At 42.7% G+C, this 15,759-nt stretch overlaps 3 long non-coding RNA genes across 6 annotated transcripts in view; 2 read left to right on the top strand and 1 right to left on the bottom strand.

Annotated features, from left to right (window-relative positions):
- LOC135271384 (uncharacterized) overlaps positions 1-3,300 on the top strand; it is an 8,912-nt gene extending 5,612 nt beyond the window's left edge. For 2 of the 3 annotated variants that reach the window (XR_010339505.1, XR_010339503.1), the window contains one exon: positions 3,159-3,300. This is a non-coding gene — a long non-coding RNA (uncharacterized LOC135271384). Of the gene's footprint in view, positions 1-3,118 lie in introns of all 3 variants that reach the window. The other variant, XR_010339504.1, reaches the window with a different exon arrangement.
- Positions 1-12,103, bottom strand: part of LOC105713271 (uncharacterized) — a 25,661-nt gene extending 13,558 nt beyond the window's left edge. Inside the window, exons 1-3 of one of the 2 annotated variants that reach the window (XR_010339500.1) lie at positions 5,875-12,098; positions 3,145-3,367; positions 538-1,574 (exon numbers count right to left, since the gene is read on the bottom strand). This is a non-coding gene — a long non-coding RNA (uncharacterized LOC105713271). Of the gene's footprint in view, positions 1-537; positions 3,368-5,874 lie in introns of those variants that run through there. The other variant, XR_010339499.1, reaches the window with a different exon arrangement.
- LOC135271386 (uncharacterized) lies at positions 11,582-15,759 on the top strand. Its single transcript, XR_010339506.1, has 2 exons — positions 11,582-11,688; positions 13,245-15,759. It is a non-coding gene; the product is annotated as an uncharacterized LOC135271386 (long non-coding RNA).

The raw sequence follows: 15,759 nt of genomic DNA, 5'->3' as shown, positions 1-15,759 counted from the left end.
CTGGCTAATTTTTATATTTTTAGCAGAGGTGGGGGTTCGCCATGTTGGCCAGGCTGGTCTTGAACTCCTGAGCTCAAGTGATCCACCTGCCTCGGCCTCCCAAAAGTGCTAGGATTACAGAAGTGAGTTACCATGCCCGGCCTCTGGGGACTTCTTAATTTACTATATTTTATTCTAAAGGAGGACCTTTGATATTAGTTAGTAGTACAGTATATTGTACAGAAAAAAGGATAGAGGCATGCATAACAACTATTAGCACAAATATGTATGTGAATTTTTCTGTTCTAGCACAGATGTGACTCCTGTCAATTAGCAGTTGTGATACACATTGCTTAAAATCAACAGCTGATTCTATAATTGGAAATATGAAATTTATGGATAAAAATTATAAAATAAATTGATTTCTATAAGCTCATCTAGGAAGTATACTTCAGCTAACTACATTCTCCTTTGGTATATTTTTTTTCTCCTTTGAGATTTCATTCTTTCTTTTTGCTCACAAATATTTTTGAATTTATATTCCTAAAGGCAAAAAAAAAAAAAAAAAAAAAAAAAGGCACTTATACTAAAATAAGCAACTGCTTCTCTTCTTTCTTTATTTTAATTTTTTTTGGCAGGGGGCAGTGTCTTGCTCTGTTGCCCAGGCTGGAGCACAGTGGTATGATCTTGCTTGAACCTCTGCCTCCTGGGTTCAAGCAATTCTCTTGCCTTAACCTCCCAAGTAGCTGGGACAACAGGCACATGCCATCATGCCCAGCTAATTTTTGTATTTTCTGATAGAGACAGCGTTTTGCCATGTTGGCCAGGCTGGTCCCAAACTCCTGACCTCAGGTAATCCACCTGCCTCAGCCTCCCTAAGTGCTGGGATTACAGGGATGAACCACTGCACCTTGCCCCATTCTTTATTTTTTTTTATTTTTTATTTTTTTTTGAGACAGAGTTTCCTCTTGTTACCCAGGCTGGAGTGCAATGGCACGATCTCGGCTCACCGCAACCTCCGCCTCCTGGGTTCAGGCAATTCTCCTGCCTCAGCCTCCTGAGTAGCTGGGATTACAGGCACGCGCCACCATGCCCAGCTAATTTTTTGTATTTTTAGTAGAGACAGGGTTTCACCATGTTGACCAGGATGGTCTCGATCTCTTGACCTCGTGATCCACCTGCCTCGGCCTCCCAAAGTGCTGGGATTACAGGTGTGAGCCACCGTGCCCAGCCCCCATTCTTTATTTTTAACAGCTCTTTTGAGCTATAATTCACATTTCATACAATCTTTTATTTAAAGAGTACAATTCTGTGGTTTTTAGTGTATTCACAAAGCTATGTACCCATTACTGCAATCAATTTCAAAACATTTGTATCTCCCCAAAAAGAAATTCTTTACCCATTAGCAATTGCTCCTTATTTTCCTTTGACTTCCTAGCTCTAGGCAACCATTACTCTCTGTTTCCTCTTTATAGATTTGCTTCTGGGCGTTTCATATACATGGAATCATACAATATGTGGCCTTGTGTTATTGGCTTTTTCACTTAGCATGATGTTCTCAGCTTCATCCATGTTGGAGCACATAATACTCTACCCTATGGTGTGGAAAAAAAAAAGCATTAATGCAGCAAGCTGGAGACTGCTATCCTTAGAAAAGCCTGCTTCGGCCCTTGACTGGTGTCTGGGACTTTGAATTTGAGATTTCCACCAATCCCTAACTGATATGAATGGTTTACTCTGCCTTAACTAGTTGTATGAACTCTGTGGTTTATGCAATCCACCTGTTTTCCTCCTGGAGTCTGCAATATTGGTACATGCTAGGCAGAAGGTGCCCACATGATCAGCTCCCAATAAAAACCTTAGGCATTGAGTCACTAATGAGTTTCCCTGGCAGATATCATTTCACACATTGTCACAATTCATTGCTGGGGGATTTAATCTCATCCTGTGTGACTCCACTGGGAGAGGACTCTTGGAAGCCTGTGCCTGGTTTCCTCTTGACTTTGTCCTTAGTTGATTTTGCTTTGTATCCTTTTGCTGTAATAAATCTTAACCATGAGTATGACTACATCCTGTGGGTCCTCTCATCAAATATAGGGGTGGGCTTGGAGGCCTCTGAGACATATGAATACAGCTCATTTTACTTACCCATTCATTAGTTGATGGATATGTGTGTTATTTCCACTTCTCGGCTATTATGAATAATGCTACTATGAACATTCATGCACAGACTTGTGTGTGGACTTTCATTTTTTTTGGTTATTGTTGTATAATAGAGAATTTGGCCCTGTCCCTGGTTCCTGGAGAGAGACTCTAAAGCCTTGTAATTTCCAAAGTAATAGGAGTATCTTTGTTTTTCATGAGACTCTCAGATCACACCTGAGTTTATACTAATGAGGTGACTCATGGTGGGCACCTTAGAAAGCTTCAGGATGGGGGCTGATCATGTGATTAGAGATGTGCGGCTTTGAGGCATATGATAATCACCCAGTGTCCTGGGAAGGGAAGAGAGGGGAGGGGAGCTAGAGTCTGAGTCCATTTCTGTGACTGTTGACCAATTAATCATGGCTACATAATGGAACCCCAATACCTAATACTGAACCTCAGTGGAGTTTCCTGGTTTGTGAACACATCAGTGTGTCAAGAGGATGACACACCCAGAGACAGTACAGCAGCTCTGTGTTTGGGACCCTCCCAGACCTCTCCCCATGTGTCTCTTCATCTGGCTGCTTCTGATATATATCCTTTATAATAAAATTATAATCACAAATATAGAGCTTTCCTGAGTTCTGTGTCATTCTAGTGAATAATGAAACCTTAAGGGGATGTGGGAACTCCCAAACTTATAGCCAGTAGGTCAGAAGTGTAGGTGGCCTAAGGACCCCAAACTTGCTGGTGTCTGAAGTAAGGACAGTCTTGTTGTGGGCCGTGTCTTTATCGTATAGAGTATAATGCCAACTCTAGCATCATATTGTATTGTAGTACATGAGGTAGATACCAAACAGTGAAATTACTGGGTCATATGATTTCTATTCATTTTGTATTTATTTTTCCCCAGTCAAAAATATTTTGATAAAATCAACCAAATTGAATGTTACTTTTTGGAATATACTTTAAACATTTTTTTTCTTCTTTTTAGAGACTCCAGATAAAAACAATTCCAACCTTCACTTTTTCAGATGAGAGAAACAAGGCAGATGAGAGAAACAAGACCCAGGAACATTTAAATGTATAAAAGCAAAGCTGTGCTTCTGATTGGCAGGTAAGAAGTGTTCTCATGGTGGGCAAGGTGGCTCCTGCTGTAATCCCAGCATTTTGGGGGGCCGAGGTAGGTGGATCCTGAGTCCAGGAATTCCAGATCAGCTTGGAATACATGTCAAAACCCCATCTGTACCAAAAAAAAAAAAGTTCTCACTAAGTTTTATTACTATTTTTCAAGCAACATTAGAACTTAAATAAATGTAATAAGAAATATGCACATTAAAAAATTTGGGCCAGCTATTCCTATTTCTTACTTGACAGATGAAAAAAAAAAACACGGCATAGAGAAATAAAGTGACAAATTTCCAGGGATAAACCTGGGTCTACATATTTTATTATTATTATTATTATTATTATCATCATCATTTTTGTAGAGACAGGGTATCACTATATTGCCCAGGCTATTCTCCAACTTCTGGGCTCAAGCAATCTGCCCACCTTGGCCTCCCAAAGTGCTGGGATTACAGGCGGGAGTCACTGCACCCATCCCACACCTGGGTCTACAGTTACAAAACTTTATGGAAAGTACATTAATTAAATAATAAAAAATATAAAAAGAGAATTGTTTAAAGTGTTGGGTATGTATGTGGGGAGAAGGGTGTGTGTGAGATGGGCTGGTCACGAACACTAGAAACCTGTGATTACAGAGTGTCAGAGATTTCTTTGATCTTCAGAAATAGCATATATCCAGAATGCAAAAACAGTCTTTTGCTACCTGAACCTTCTGTACCAGTTACCAATTGTGAAACTCAACATAATGGGCTTTGTCTGTTCTTTGCCTAACTCATAGTGAATACATTCACACAAAGCCATTAGTTTTCTTTCCTTCTTTCTTTCTGAGATGGGGTCTCACTCCTAATGAAAACACTCAGACGAAGCCATTACTCTCTCTCTCTTTTCTTCCTTCCCCTCCCTCCCTTCCTTGACATAGGGTCTCACACTGATACCCAGGCTGGAGTGCAGTGGTGTGATCTCGGCTCACTGAAACCTCTGCCTCCCGGCTTCAAGTGATCCTCCCACCTCAGCCTCCCAAGTAGCTGGGACTACAGGCATGTGCTACCATGCCTGGCTAATTTTTTTGGTAATTTTTTTTTATAGAGGCAAGGTTTTGCCATGTTGCCCAGGCTGGTCTCAAACTCCTGGACTCAAGTGATCCACTGGCCGTGGCCTCCCAGAGTGCTGGGATTACAGGCGTGAGCCCCTGCACCCAGCCTAGCCATTAGTTTCCAAAAGTGTTGTCTATGACCAAAGTGGTGATGAGTTAAATCTTTGGGTACGTATAAAACATATCCAATTCATGATCACCAAATGAGTGACAAATGTTCTACAAAGAGCACTGTGTTAGATATTAGGAGCTATGGGTTGTAGTCCAAGCTCTGATATTCAGTGAATAATCCTGAACACGGCATTTAGCCTCCCACCCTCATTTCTTGCATCTGCAAAACCTGTGGTTCAGATTAGATGATCTCTAATATTTCTTTCACTCTCACATTTTTTGCTGCTTTATGTTGCAGGACCTCTAGCACATTTGTGCATTGAAGATTTTCTACTTTATTTTCTTAAGTTTTAAAGCTCTTTGCTTCTTATACCCCATTTCTTCCTTCTGGACCCAATTTTCTTCTTTCTCAAGCTTGTTATAAGACCATCATGTTCCTATGCCTGCTGCACAGTAACAGATCAATTACACCAGACAGTACTTGAGCCCAAGAGTTCAAGGCTGCCGTGAGCCATAACACTGAACTGCACTCCAGACTGGGTGACAGAGGGAGACCCTATCTTCAACAACAACAATCAGCTGCTGGTGAGGATGTAGAGAAACCACATCAATCACACATTGCTGGTGAGAGTGTAGAATAGTATAACCACTTTGGAAAACAGTTTGGCAGTTTCTTAAAAACCAAAACATGTGGCCAGGTGTGGTGGTTTACAGTTGTAATTCCAACATTTTGTGAGGCTGAGGCGGGAGGATTGCCTGAGGCCAGGAGTCAAGACCAGCCAAGGCAGGGGACCTGTCTCTACCAAAAAAAATGAAAGTTATCTGGTTGTGACAGTACACACCTGTAATCTCAGTCAGGAGGCTGAGGTGGGAGGATTGCTGGAGCCCAAGAAGGTCAAGACTACATGAGCCATGACTGCGCTACAGCTGAGGCTATAGAGTGAGACTCTGTCTCTGAGAGAGAGAGAGAGAGAGAGAGAGAGAGAGAGAGAGAGAGAGAGAGAGAGAGAGAGATAACAAAGAAAGATGACCAGAAGAATCAGGAATGGTGGTACCACTCTTTATATGCCTATTTTCAGAGTAAAAGTGGGTTGGGGTTGGAGTGACGAGGCCTCTGTTTTTTTACTCTATGTACTTCTATGTGTCGGATTTTTAGAATTAAATTGTATTCATATTGTACTTGTGTGCTTTAAATTTATTTTAGGTTGGGTGTGGACACCCATAAATTTATTTTAGGTTGGGTTGGGACACCTATAATCCCTACACTTTGGGAGGCCAAGGTGGGAGGATTGCTTGAGCCTAGGAATTCAAGACCAGCCTGGGCAACATAGTGGGACTCTGCTTCTACAAAAATTAGCCTGGCATGCTGCGAACACCTGTAGCCCCAGCTACTCAGGAGGCTGAGGTGGGAGAGTTACCTGAGCCTGGGAAGTTGAAGCTTCAGTGAAACGTGATTCAGCCACTGCACTCCAGCCTGGGCGATACGAGTGGCCTTGTATCAAAAATAAAATAAAATAAATAAAATTAAAGTGAAAATGAGAATATATAAACTGGGCAGGGTCGTCTTATCTCAGCTACTTGGGACCGAAAGCAGGAAGACCCTTTGAGCCCAGGAGTTCAAGACAAGCCTGGGTAACATAACAAGATTCAGTCTCAAAACTATATATATAGTACAAAATAAAATAACACAGTGGTAGACAGTAGAAGGAGACTGACTTAGACCCAGGAAGAAGAGATGGGCTATACTATGTGCTAGGCCTATCATGCTGTTTGCCACACACAAGAGGCCACAATGAACTGTTTGTGACTGAATGATGTAATGATGTTGGCAACTTCCTGAGGAAGAGCATGAAGGCAGCGCTGGTCTCTGCTGTGGCCCATTGAGAGGTATGCTAACTTCCTGAGCATCAGCTAGAAGGTGATCTACGCTCTACAGCATTGATCCCCAACCTTTCTGGCATCAGGGACAGTGACACCGGAAGTGTGTTGCATACGTCCAGTCTACTCCGTAATCTGGTTTTGGTTGCTGTCACTGCAGAAAACCCTGCTTCACAAAGAGGATGTTGGAAATGGAAGCAGGCTTTTCAGTGTGTTTGTGGCAAACTCAGGATATTCACCTTGACTTTAACCCACAGAATGTATGGCAATTCGAAGTTGACTCAAACATACCTTTTTTTTTCTTCAATGGAGTCTCACTCTCTCACCAGGTTGGAGTGCAGTGGCACAATCTTGGCTCACTGCAACCTCTGCCTCCAGGCTCAAGCGATTCTTCTGACTCAGCCTCCTGAGAATCTGGGACTACAGGCATGTACCACCACGCCCAGTTAATTTTTGTATTTTTAGTAAAGATGGGGTTTCACCATGTTGGCCTGGATGGTCTTGATCTCTTGACCTCATAATCTGCCCGTCTTGGCCTCCCAAAGTGCTGGGATTACAGGCAGCCAACCATTTTTTGTTTGTTTGTTTTTTGAGACGGAATCTCATTCTGTCACCCAGGCTGGAGTGCAGTGGCGTGATCTCAGCTCACTGCAACCTCTGCCTCCTGTGTTCAAGTGATTCTCCTGCCTCAGCCTCCCAAGTAGCTGGGCCTACAGGCACATGCCCAGCTAACTTTTGTATTTTTAGTAGAGATAGGATTTCACCACGTTGGTCAAGTTGGTCTCAAACTCCTGACCTCAAGTGATCCGCCTGCCTCAGCCTCCAAAAGTGTTGAGATTACAGGCATAAGCCACTGTGTCCAACTTCAAATATACTTTTAAGGCCACCATCATTTGCCATCTCAAGCAGTTAATTCTCTTCTAGCATGGACAAAGCTGATTCACCTGGCTTATTCACAAACGGGTTGAGAATCCATTCCTTCCCAGTTTGGGGGATCTTTTGTGGTTGGGAAGTAGTGCCCGAACTCTTTTATTGATTGATTGATTGATTGAGATGGCGTCTTGCTCTGTTGCCCAGGTTGCAGTGCAGTGGTGTGATCTCAGCTCACTGCAATCTCTGCCTCCCCTGGTTCAGGCGATTCTCCTGCCTCAGCCTCCTGAGTAGCTGGGCTTACAGGTGCGTGCCACCATGCCTGGCTAATTTTTGTATTTTTAGTAGAGACGAGGTTTCACCATGTTGGCCAGGCTGGCCTCGAACTCCTGACCACAAGTGATCCGGATGCCTCGGCCTCCCAAAGTACTGGGATTATAGGTTTTAGCCACCGCGCCTGGCCTCAAATTCTTTTGAAAGCTGAGAGGTGATCATGCACTAGTTGGGAGAAAGAAGGCCCTGGCTCAGTCTCTTTCAACATCTCCACTAATATCAGAAACATGTCAGAAATCTCAATGTTCACTCGTTGGCCCCATAATTCCAGTTTGGCTTTGAATACAGCCACCTTATCTGCTGACTTGAACACAGTTGTTGTCCTCTCCCGAAATGACAGATTGAGTTCATTGACCAGGTTGAATATGTCACACAAGTAAGCAAGTTTTGTGACCCATTCTGCGTCACTGAAATGTGCCATCAGTGGTGATCATTTTTCTGAAAGAAATCTCTGAAGCAGCTCTCATAACCCGAAAACTCTGGTCAGTGACCTACCTTTAGAAAGCCATCTTATTTCTGGGCATAAGAGAAGACATGTGTGCTCTACGTCCATCTCCACGCAGAGCTGCGTGAACAGGCGAGTTAAGGGCATGTACTTTAATGTGGTTGATAATTTTAATCACAACCTGCAAAATGTTGTTAAGTTCAGGTGACATTTTTTTGGCAGGCCGAGGTGGGTGGATCACCTAAGGTCAGGAGTTCAAGACCAGCCTGACCAATATGGAGAAACCCTGTCACTACTAAAAATACAAAATTAGCCAGGCATGGTGGCACGTGCCTGTAATCCCAGCTACTCAGGAGGCTGAGGCAGGAGAATAGCTTGAACCCGGGAGGCAGAGTTTGCGGTGAGCCGAGATTGCGCCATTGCACTCCAGCCTGGGCAACAACAGCGAAACTCCCATCGCGAAAAAATAAAAAGAAAAAGAATTGACCTCTTTCACCCAAGTAGTGAAACCAGAAAGCTGTTCAGTCATGGCAGCCGCTCTGTCCATGAATATACCAACACAAGATGACCGATTCAGTTTTTCTGATATGTAATTATTCAAAGACTTGAATAGTTCTGCAGCTGTGGTGCTGGTTGGCAACAAAACTGCATATAACATATCCTCATGCACATCCTCCAGAAAAAATATATCACACAAAAACAAGCATTGTGCCTTGCTGTCAACATCAGCAGACTCATCAACCTGGTTGGCGTACCGTGATAACTTATTAATCCTGACAATCCTGCTTCAATATCTTCTGCTATTTCATCAATTCATCGAGTTATGGTGCCACCTTTTGAACTGCAGCCTCTCCTAAGAGCTCATGGCAAATGTCTTTAGCCGGAGGCAGGGTCACCTCTTTACCAATAGTAAAGGGCTTCTTATTCTTAGCTTTTGTAATGTGGTTAGCCACTAAGAATGATGCTCTCAGTGCAGACACATTTGATGAAGTGGTAGCCTTCAAGAATTGCTTTTGTTCTTTGTGTTCACATTTTTTTTATTTTGGAAAACTCCAAAGCTTGTCTTTTAGCACAGGGTGCTTGGTCTCCATGTGGCAAAGAAGTTTTGAAGCTTTGTTGGTTAGCCGGTTGACACATATTATACAAGGCAGGCTTGGAGAATGTGAATCACCTGTTGCAATGAGCCCATAATTTAAGTAGGACTCTTGGCATTTTCTTTTAAATGCACCTTTCTTTTTGTTGGCAGTCTTGGAGTCTTCTACTGTCTCATTATTGGGTCTTCCCCCATGTTTTTTTTTTTTTTTTTTTTGAGATGGAGTTTCACTTTGTTGCCAGGCTGGAGTGCAGTGGTGTGATCTCGGCTCACTGCCAGCTTCACCTCCTGGGTTCAAGCAATTCTCCTGCCTCAGCCTCCTGAGTAGCTGGGACTACAGGTGTGCACCACCACACCCAGCTAATTTTTGTATTTTTAGTAGAGATGGGGTTTCACCATGTTGGCCAGAATGGTCACGATCTCTTCACCTTGTGATCCGCCCGCCTTGGCCTCTCAAATTGCTGGGATTACAGGCGTGAGTCACTACTCCCAGCCTGGGTCTTTCCCCCTTTTTAAAGAAACTCTCTCCAGTGACATTTGCTTTTTCTCATTTTGGCTAGGGCTAGCTTGTGGGCTTACCAAAACTGTGACTGAGACAAGTGCACAGTGATGGAAAGAGGCACAGACAGAGTGGTAAAATCAAATAAAGGGCAGGCCACATATGGACTAAAATAAAATGTCAGATTCTGACTTAAAGCCTGCCACCAGAGGCAGCTGTGCAACTGAAGTACATTGACTCACTGGCCACTTTAAAGCCTGCTACCAGATGCAGCTTAATTGTCACTTGCTGATAAGGTTTTGATATGAGTCTGCAAGCTACTGATTTATTATTATTTCTGTGCAGTCAACCCTCTATACTAATGTTAATCTGTATTTGAAGCCTCTCTCCAGCGCTAGCATCACTGCCTCAGCTCCACCTCAGATCAGGCATTAGATTCGTATAAGCAGTGCCCAACCTAGATCCTTCACCTGAGCGGTTCACGGTAGGGTTCGAGCTCCTCTGACAATCTAATGCCACTGCTGATCTGACAGGAGGCGGAGCTCAGGCTGTAGTACTCACTTGCCTGCCGCCCACCTCCTGCTGTGTGGCCCAGTTCCTAACAGGCACGGATCAATACCAGTTTGTGGCCCAGGGGTTGGGGACCCCTGGTCTACAGTCTTATCAAATGCGATGGTCACTATCTGCTTTCACTGATTTTGAGGGAAGAAACCTAGGATGTATATTAAAGATTTTGAGGTGCTGGGCCAGAATATGAAGTACTGGGAAATACAAACAACATTCTCCACAGTGTTTTCTGTAGAAGATTGGCAATAGGAGGGAAGAAGAGGGGTATGGTGTGTAGATGTACAGCTGCATAGAGTTTGGTTTCCTGAATCACATCTTTGGATAATCTTGGCTAGGGGCAGAGTGCATCCCTAAAGGACTATGGGAAAACATATTTTCCCAGAAACATGCCAAACTGAGCAAGAGGGTTTTAAATAAAATGTTGAAGGAAGGAGAAGAGGAAAATCAGGATAATGCCAAATATGTATGTATAAAAGACACCTGAAATGACAGAGAATAACAATGAACAGAAATCTGACACCTTAAAAGTTATCATTATGAGACAATATTTGAAGCTCTGAGTACAGATGAGGTTACTCTATCCTCTTCTCTGCTACATCTGCAAATTGCTCTGCAATTGTTTGGCTGTCTTCTGTCGGTTTCAGTTTTGAGGTCTTCCATAGTCAGCAAGGACAAAGCTCAGAAGACAGCAATGGGATTGAAGGGGGCTGGCCAGCCTCCCCAGAAGGGCCACAGGGTGGCAAACTTATCATAGACCAAAGTCTATAGTGTTCAGACTGTGTGACCACACAATCAAACTCACAAGGCACCACTGCAAAATCCAAAACACCAAATCATTTATTTAGTAATGTACAATTGTAAGGACAAAAGAAGGCTTTCTTTCCAATGGCCTGAGCTTTATAGCTGCCATAAAGGGTGATGCCTTCCTTGTATGAGGGTAACTAGGAGGCTGAATTGTTCATCAAAGAGTGATTAACACACACACACACAGACACACACACACACAAAGATGATGAACATTAATCTTGAAGGAAGCATGAAATGGTGGTATGATTAACTATTTCTAACCCTACCAAAGAGAACTTCTCTAGTAACAAAAATAGACATATTCACTAAGTTTGGAATTTCAAACTGGTGAGTGCTAGATAACCACTGCAGTGTTATTTTTATAGCATATTCAATAGAATTTTAGGCATCCATTATAATTTTAGCTATGAAGACTATGTAGCAAGGAATATAGGAAATACGTATGGCATAATATCTAATGAGAAAAGCAGGAAATGCAATTGTATTTTGTACTCTAATTTCATTGTTTAAATCAAACACATAAGGAAAAAACTGGTGTGAAATACATAAAACTGCTCAGAGTAATTATATTCAGAAGCTAGTCTTATGATCTTATGAGTTATTTGTCTATATTATTAATGTTTTTTCTTTTTCTTTCTTTTGAAGACAGAGTCTCACTGTGTTGCCTCCTTGGTTCAAGCAGTTCTCGTGCCTCAGTCTCCCAAGTAGCTGGGACTACAGGCGTGTGCCGTCAAGCCGGGGTAATTTTTTGTATTTTTAGTAGAGACAGAATTTCACCATGTTGGCCAGACTGGACTCAAACTCCTGAGCTCAGGCAACCTGCCCACTTCGGCCTCCCAGGGTGCTGAGATTACAGTGTGAGCCACCATGCCTAGCCATATTTTTATGTTTTCCAAATTAAATAAGATTTTGAATGATTAAAAAAATAAGCTGTATTGTAAGAATGTAGTGGCTATTTTTTTTTCAAGTCTCCCAAGAGTATTCATTGAGTCACTAAATAATTGTCCAGCCTTATGTCACTTCCTTTTTTTTTTTTCTGACAGAACTGGTTATTAGACTAGTAGATTAACAAAATGCTATAGACAGAGTATATCCTGATTTTATTTATTTATTTATTTATTTATTTTTTGAGACGGAGTTTCGCTCTTGTTACCCAGGCTGGAGTGCAATGGCATGATCTCGGCTCACCGCAACCTCCGCCTCCTGGGTTCAGGCAATTCTCCTGCCTCAGCCTCCTGAGTAGCTGGGATTACAGGCGCGCACCACCATGCCCAGCTAATTTTTTGTATTAGTAGAGACGGGGTTTCACCATGTTGACCAGGATGGTCTCGATCTCTTGACCTTGTGATCCACCCACCTCAGCCTCCCAAAGTGCTGGGATTACAGGCTTGAGCCACCGCGCCCGGCGAGTATATCCTGATTTTAGCACAGCATTTAATAAATCTCTTCATCAGGTTCTTTGGGTTACAAGTTACAGAAATGTACTCAGATTTGCTCATGTATAAAAGTGAATTCAAGCCTGTAATCCCAGCACTTTGGGAGGCTGAGGCGGGTGGATCACGAGGTCAAGAGATCGAGACCATCCTGGTCAACACAGTGAAACCTCGTCTCTACTAATACAAAAAAAAATTAGCTGGGCATGGTGGCGCGTGCCTGTAATCCCAGCTACTCAGGAGGCTGAGGCAGGAGAATTGCCTGAACCCAGGAGGCGGAGGTTGCGGTGAGCCGAGATCGCGTCATTGCACTCCAGCCTGGGTAACAAGAGCGAAACTCCGTCTCAAAAAAAAAAAAAAAAGTGAATTCAAGAAAACTAAGAGCACTGCAGATAATCCAAGGGAGGAAGTTCAGCTAAGGACAGAAATCAGTGACTGAAATGTCATTGAGAATCAAGGCAGATACCATCTACATCTTGTCAGGACCATGTGCCCTCTTGTCCCTGGTTCTTCTACACATCTGCTTCACTCTTTCTCTCTCTCCCCTTCACCCTCAAATCTATGTTCTCAGCGTCTTTCATACACATGGTGCAAAAATGCTGCTCAGTACTATAGTAAAATTTCTTCCTACCTCCAGCACCTCTGGCCAACTGCTTAGAGACCCAGTATCCCAATTTCAACTCCAGGACCTAAAATCCAATTGACCAGTTTGCGTCAGGTTTCCACTGCTGGACTTGGCGATGGCAAGGAAGGTGGGGGTGGGATCATGTAAAATTGGCTGCAAGGGACCACATCTGGTTAGAAGAGTTCAGAGAAGGGAGTCATGCTTTGGTACACAACTCAAAAGAGATTTTATTTCCTAGGTTTCTCAGGATCAAGGTGGAGAAATGAGTGGCTGAAGAGACCAGAAGATAGATTGTAACTGCTTAAGTGACCACACCCTAAAAAGATACATCAATGATACCCTCCGGGAGGTTTCTGGAGGGAGTGCTTCTCAGATCTTAGAGGTAGATCTCTAATAGTATTCAGCAAGGCTCTGTGTGGGTTCTGTCCTTTTTGTTTCATTTTTATTAGTCTTGAACTCCCTGGAGCTAGTGAATTTGCTCTTCCACTTTCTCTAATATCCTTAAATCTCCTCCCGTCCACACCCTTAGCTAATGACAGATTTCTTAACTGCTTGAGAAAAATGAAAGGAATCAGGACTGATTATGTTTAACACCAAACCTACTGAATTACATCAGTTCACATAAGCTTTGTTCCTTCCTGTAGAACACATGAACTGTCTCTACTTCACCTTGTGTACTGGATTCCATCTCCTCTCAGCTTTTTAAGAACTTGGCTTCTGCAATTATCCCCCTATTTCTGCCCCTACATCACCAGTTTTTCTCTTTCTACTGGATCATTATCATCATCTTACAACCATGGTGCAATATGAAGGAAAAAAAATCAGCCCCCACCAAGAGCTATACGTCACCTAGACTGCCAGTTAGCCATAAAGTGAAGCTACTAGCAGACCCAAAAGCTACTTCTCATGTTCTAGTCCATGTGAATACTGTGTCCCCGTTGAAAAAAAAAGTATTTTAGCAATCTTTACAAATAGCTTTCTGAATGTGTTCAACTGTGGTCAACATTGTAGAATATTATGTAATGTACTTGTTCTGCCGGGGTCATCAAGGATTTGAGTCTAGTCTCAAGTCTAGTTATTCATCTAGAAGCAATGACATGAAAGGTGATAGGTGTGGATCTTAAGGAGCATCAGTGTTCCTCTGCAAAGCAACTACTTCAGGAGTGGTCATTACAGGTTATTTAGGCAAGGAAAGACTACTCTCTACAGCAGTACATGGACCAGATTTCTATTGCTGCTGTAACAAGTTACCACAAATTTAGTGGCTTAAAATAACCCACTTATTATCTTGCAACTCTGAAGGTCTCACTGTACTAAATTAAGGTGTCAGCAGGGCTGTGTTCTTCTGGAGATTTTAGGGAGAATTTCTTTCCTTGCTTTCTCCAGCTTCCAGAGGTCACCCTCATTCCTTGGCACGTGGCCTTCTCCCTTCATCTTCAAAGCCAGTAGTGCAGCAGCTTCAACCTCTCTAAGTAATCTGACCCTGACCCTCTTGTACCTCTCTTACAAGAACCCTTATGATTACCTTGAGCCCACCTGGATTATCTAGGATAATCTTTCCATCTGAACAACCTACAATGTCCCTCTTCCCACGTAAAGAAACATATTCACAGACTTCATGGATTTGAACATGGACATCTTTGGAGGCCATTATTCTGTCTACTACAGTAGAGGAAGAATGTTTGTTTACAAAGAAGTCTTGGCAGAATTTTGAGGCCGAAGGTCCTCTGCTTCACTGGAATCCGTTCAAACTCTAATTTCCAAAGTTTCACTCTTTCCTGATCAATACTTTAACTTTAACCTAGGAGATCATGCAAGTTAATTCCATTTACTTCGTAATTCAGCCATCTGCATGATCAGAATTTAGGTTCAGTTTTCAAAAATCTTGACCATGTAGCTACATAAGGCAATTTTGTTTTGTTTTTTCTTTTTCTTTTTTTTGAGATGGAGTCTCGCTCTGTCACCAAGCTGGAGTACAGTGGCACAATCTCGGCTCACTGCAACCTCCCGGGTTCAAGCGATTCTCCTGCCTCAGCCTCCCGAGTAGCTGGGACTACAGGCATGCGCCACCACACCCAGCTAATTTTTGTATTTTGAGTAAAGATGGAGTTTCATCATGTTGGGCAGGATGGTCTCAATCTCTTGACTTTGTGATTTGCCCAACTTGGCCCCCAAGTTCTGGGATTACAGGTGTGAGCCACTGCGCTTGGCCAAGGTTTTTTTTTTTTTTTTTTCCAGGCAGATAAGAAACATTCTGGTTCCTTATCCAGGCCTTGAAGTAGGAATCTAAAGCCTTGAGCTTATCTTTTTCTTTCTCTTAAGTTCGCCAGTGTACGTTGAAATCGTCAACCCACTGCACAGTCCTTGTACCCCTTATTTCCATTATATAATCTTATTGCAGCAACTTCTCTGTCATCCAAGGTAATGACTATTTTACCACTGTATGCCATGGACCACCAATGCCGTTATCACTGGCAATTAGGTTATTAATACCTTTAAATCCAATGAAAATTTTTATCCTGAAATTTGAGCTTCCTGGAAACTGCTTCTCTTACTAATAACTGGGTATAATGAGAAAACAAAGTCATGGCAAGTATTTGGGAATAAAGAGATTTAATGTAGGAATTGAGGGTTAGATGGATGTAGGAGAAGCTGGAGGAGTGAAGGTCTGGAGCTGCAGCTGAAAGATTGCAGAACATTCACTATGACTTTGGCTTGAAGCATTGGAATTGATGAAAAAGTTGAACTTAAGG

The sequence above is a fragment of the Aotus nancymaae genome, unplaced genomic scaffold (assembly GCF_030222135.1).
Source record: "Aotus nancymaae isolate 86718 unplaced genomic scaffold, 86718_ANA_hifiasm-v0.15.2.pri h1tg000006l, whole genome shotgun sequence".
NCBI classification, from domain to species: Eukaryota; Metazoa; Chordata; class Mammalia; order Primates; family Aotidae; genus Aotus; species Aotus nancymaae.
This window is presented reverse-complemented; position numbering and strand designations above follow the sequence as displayed.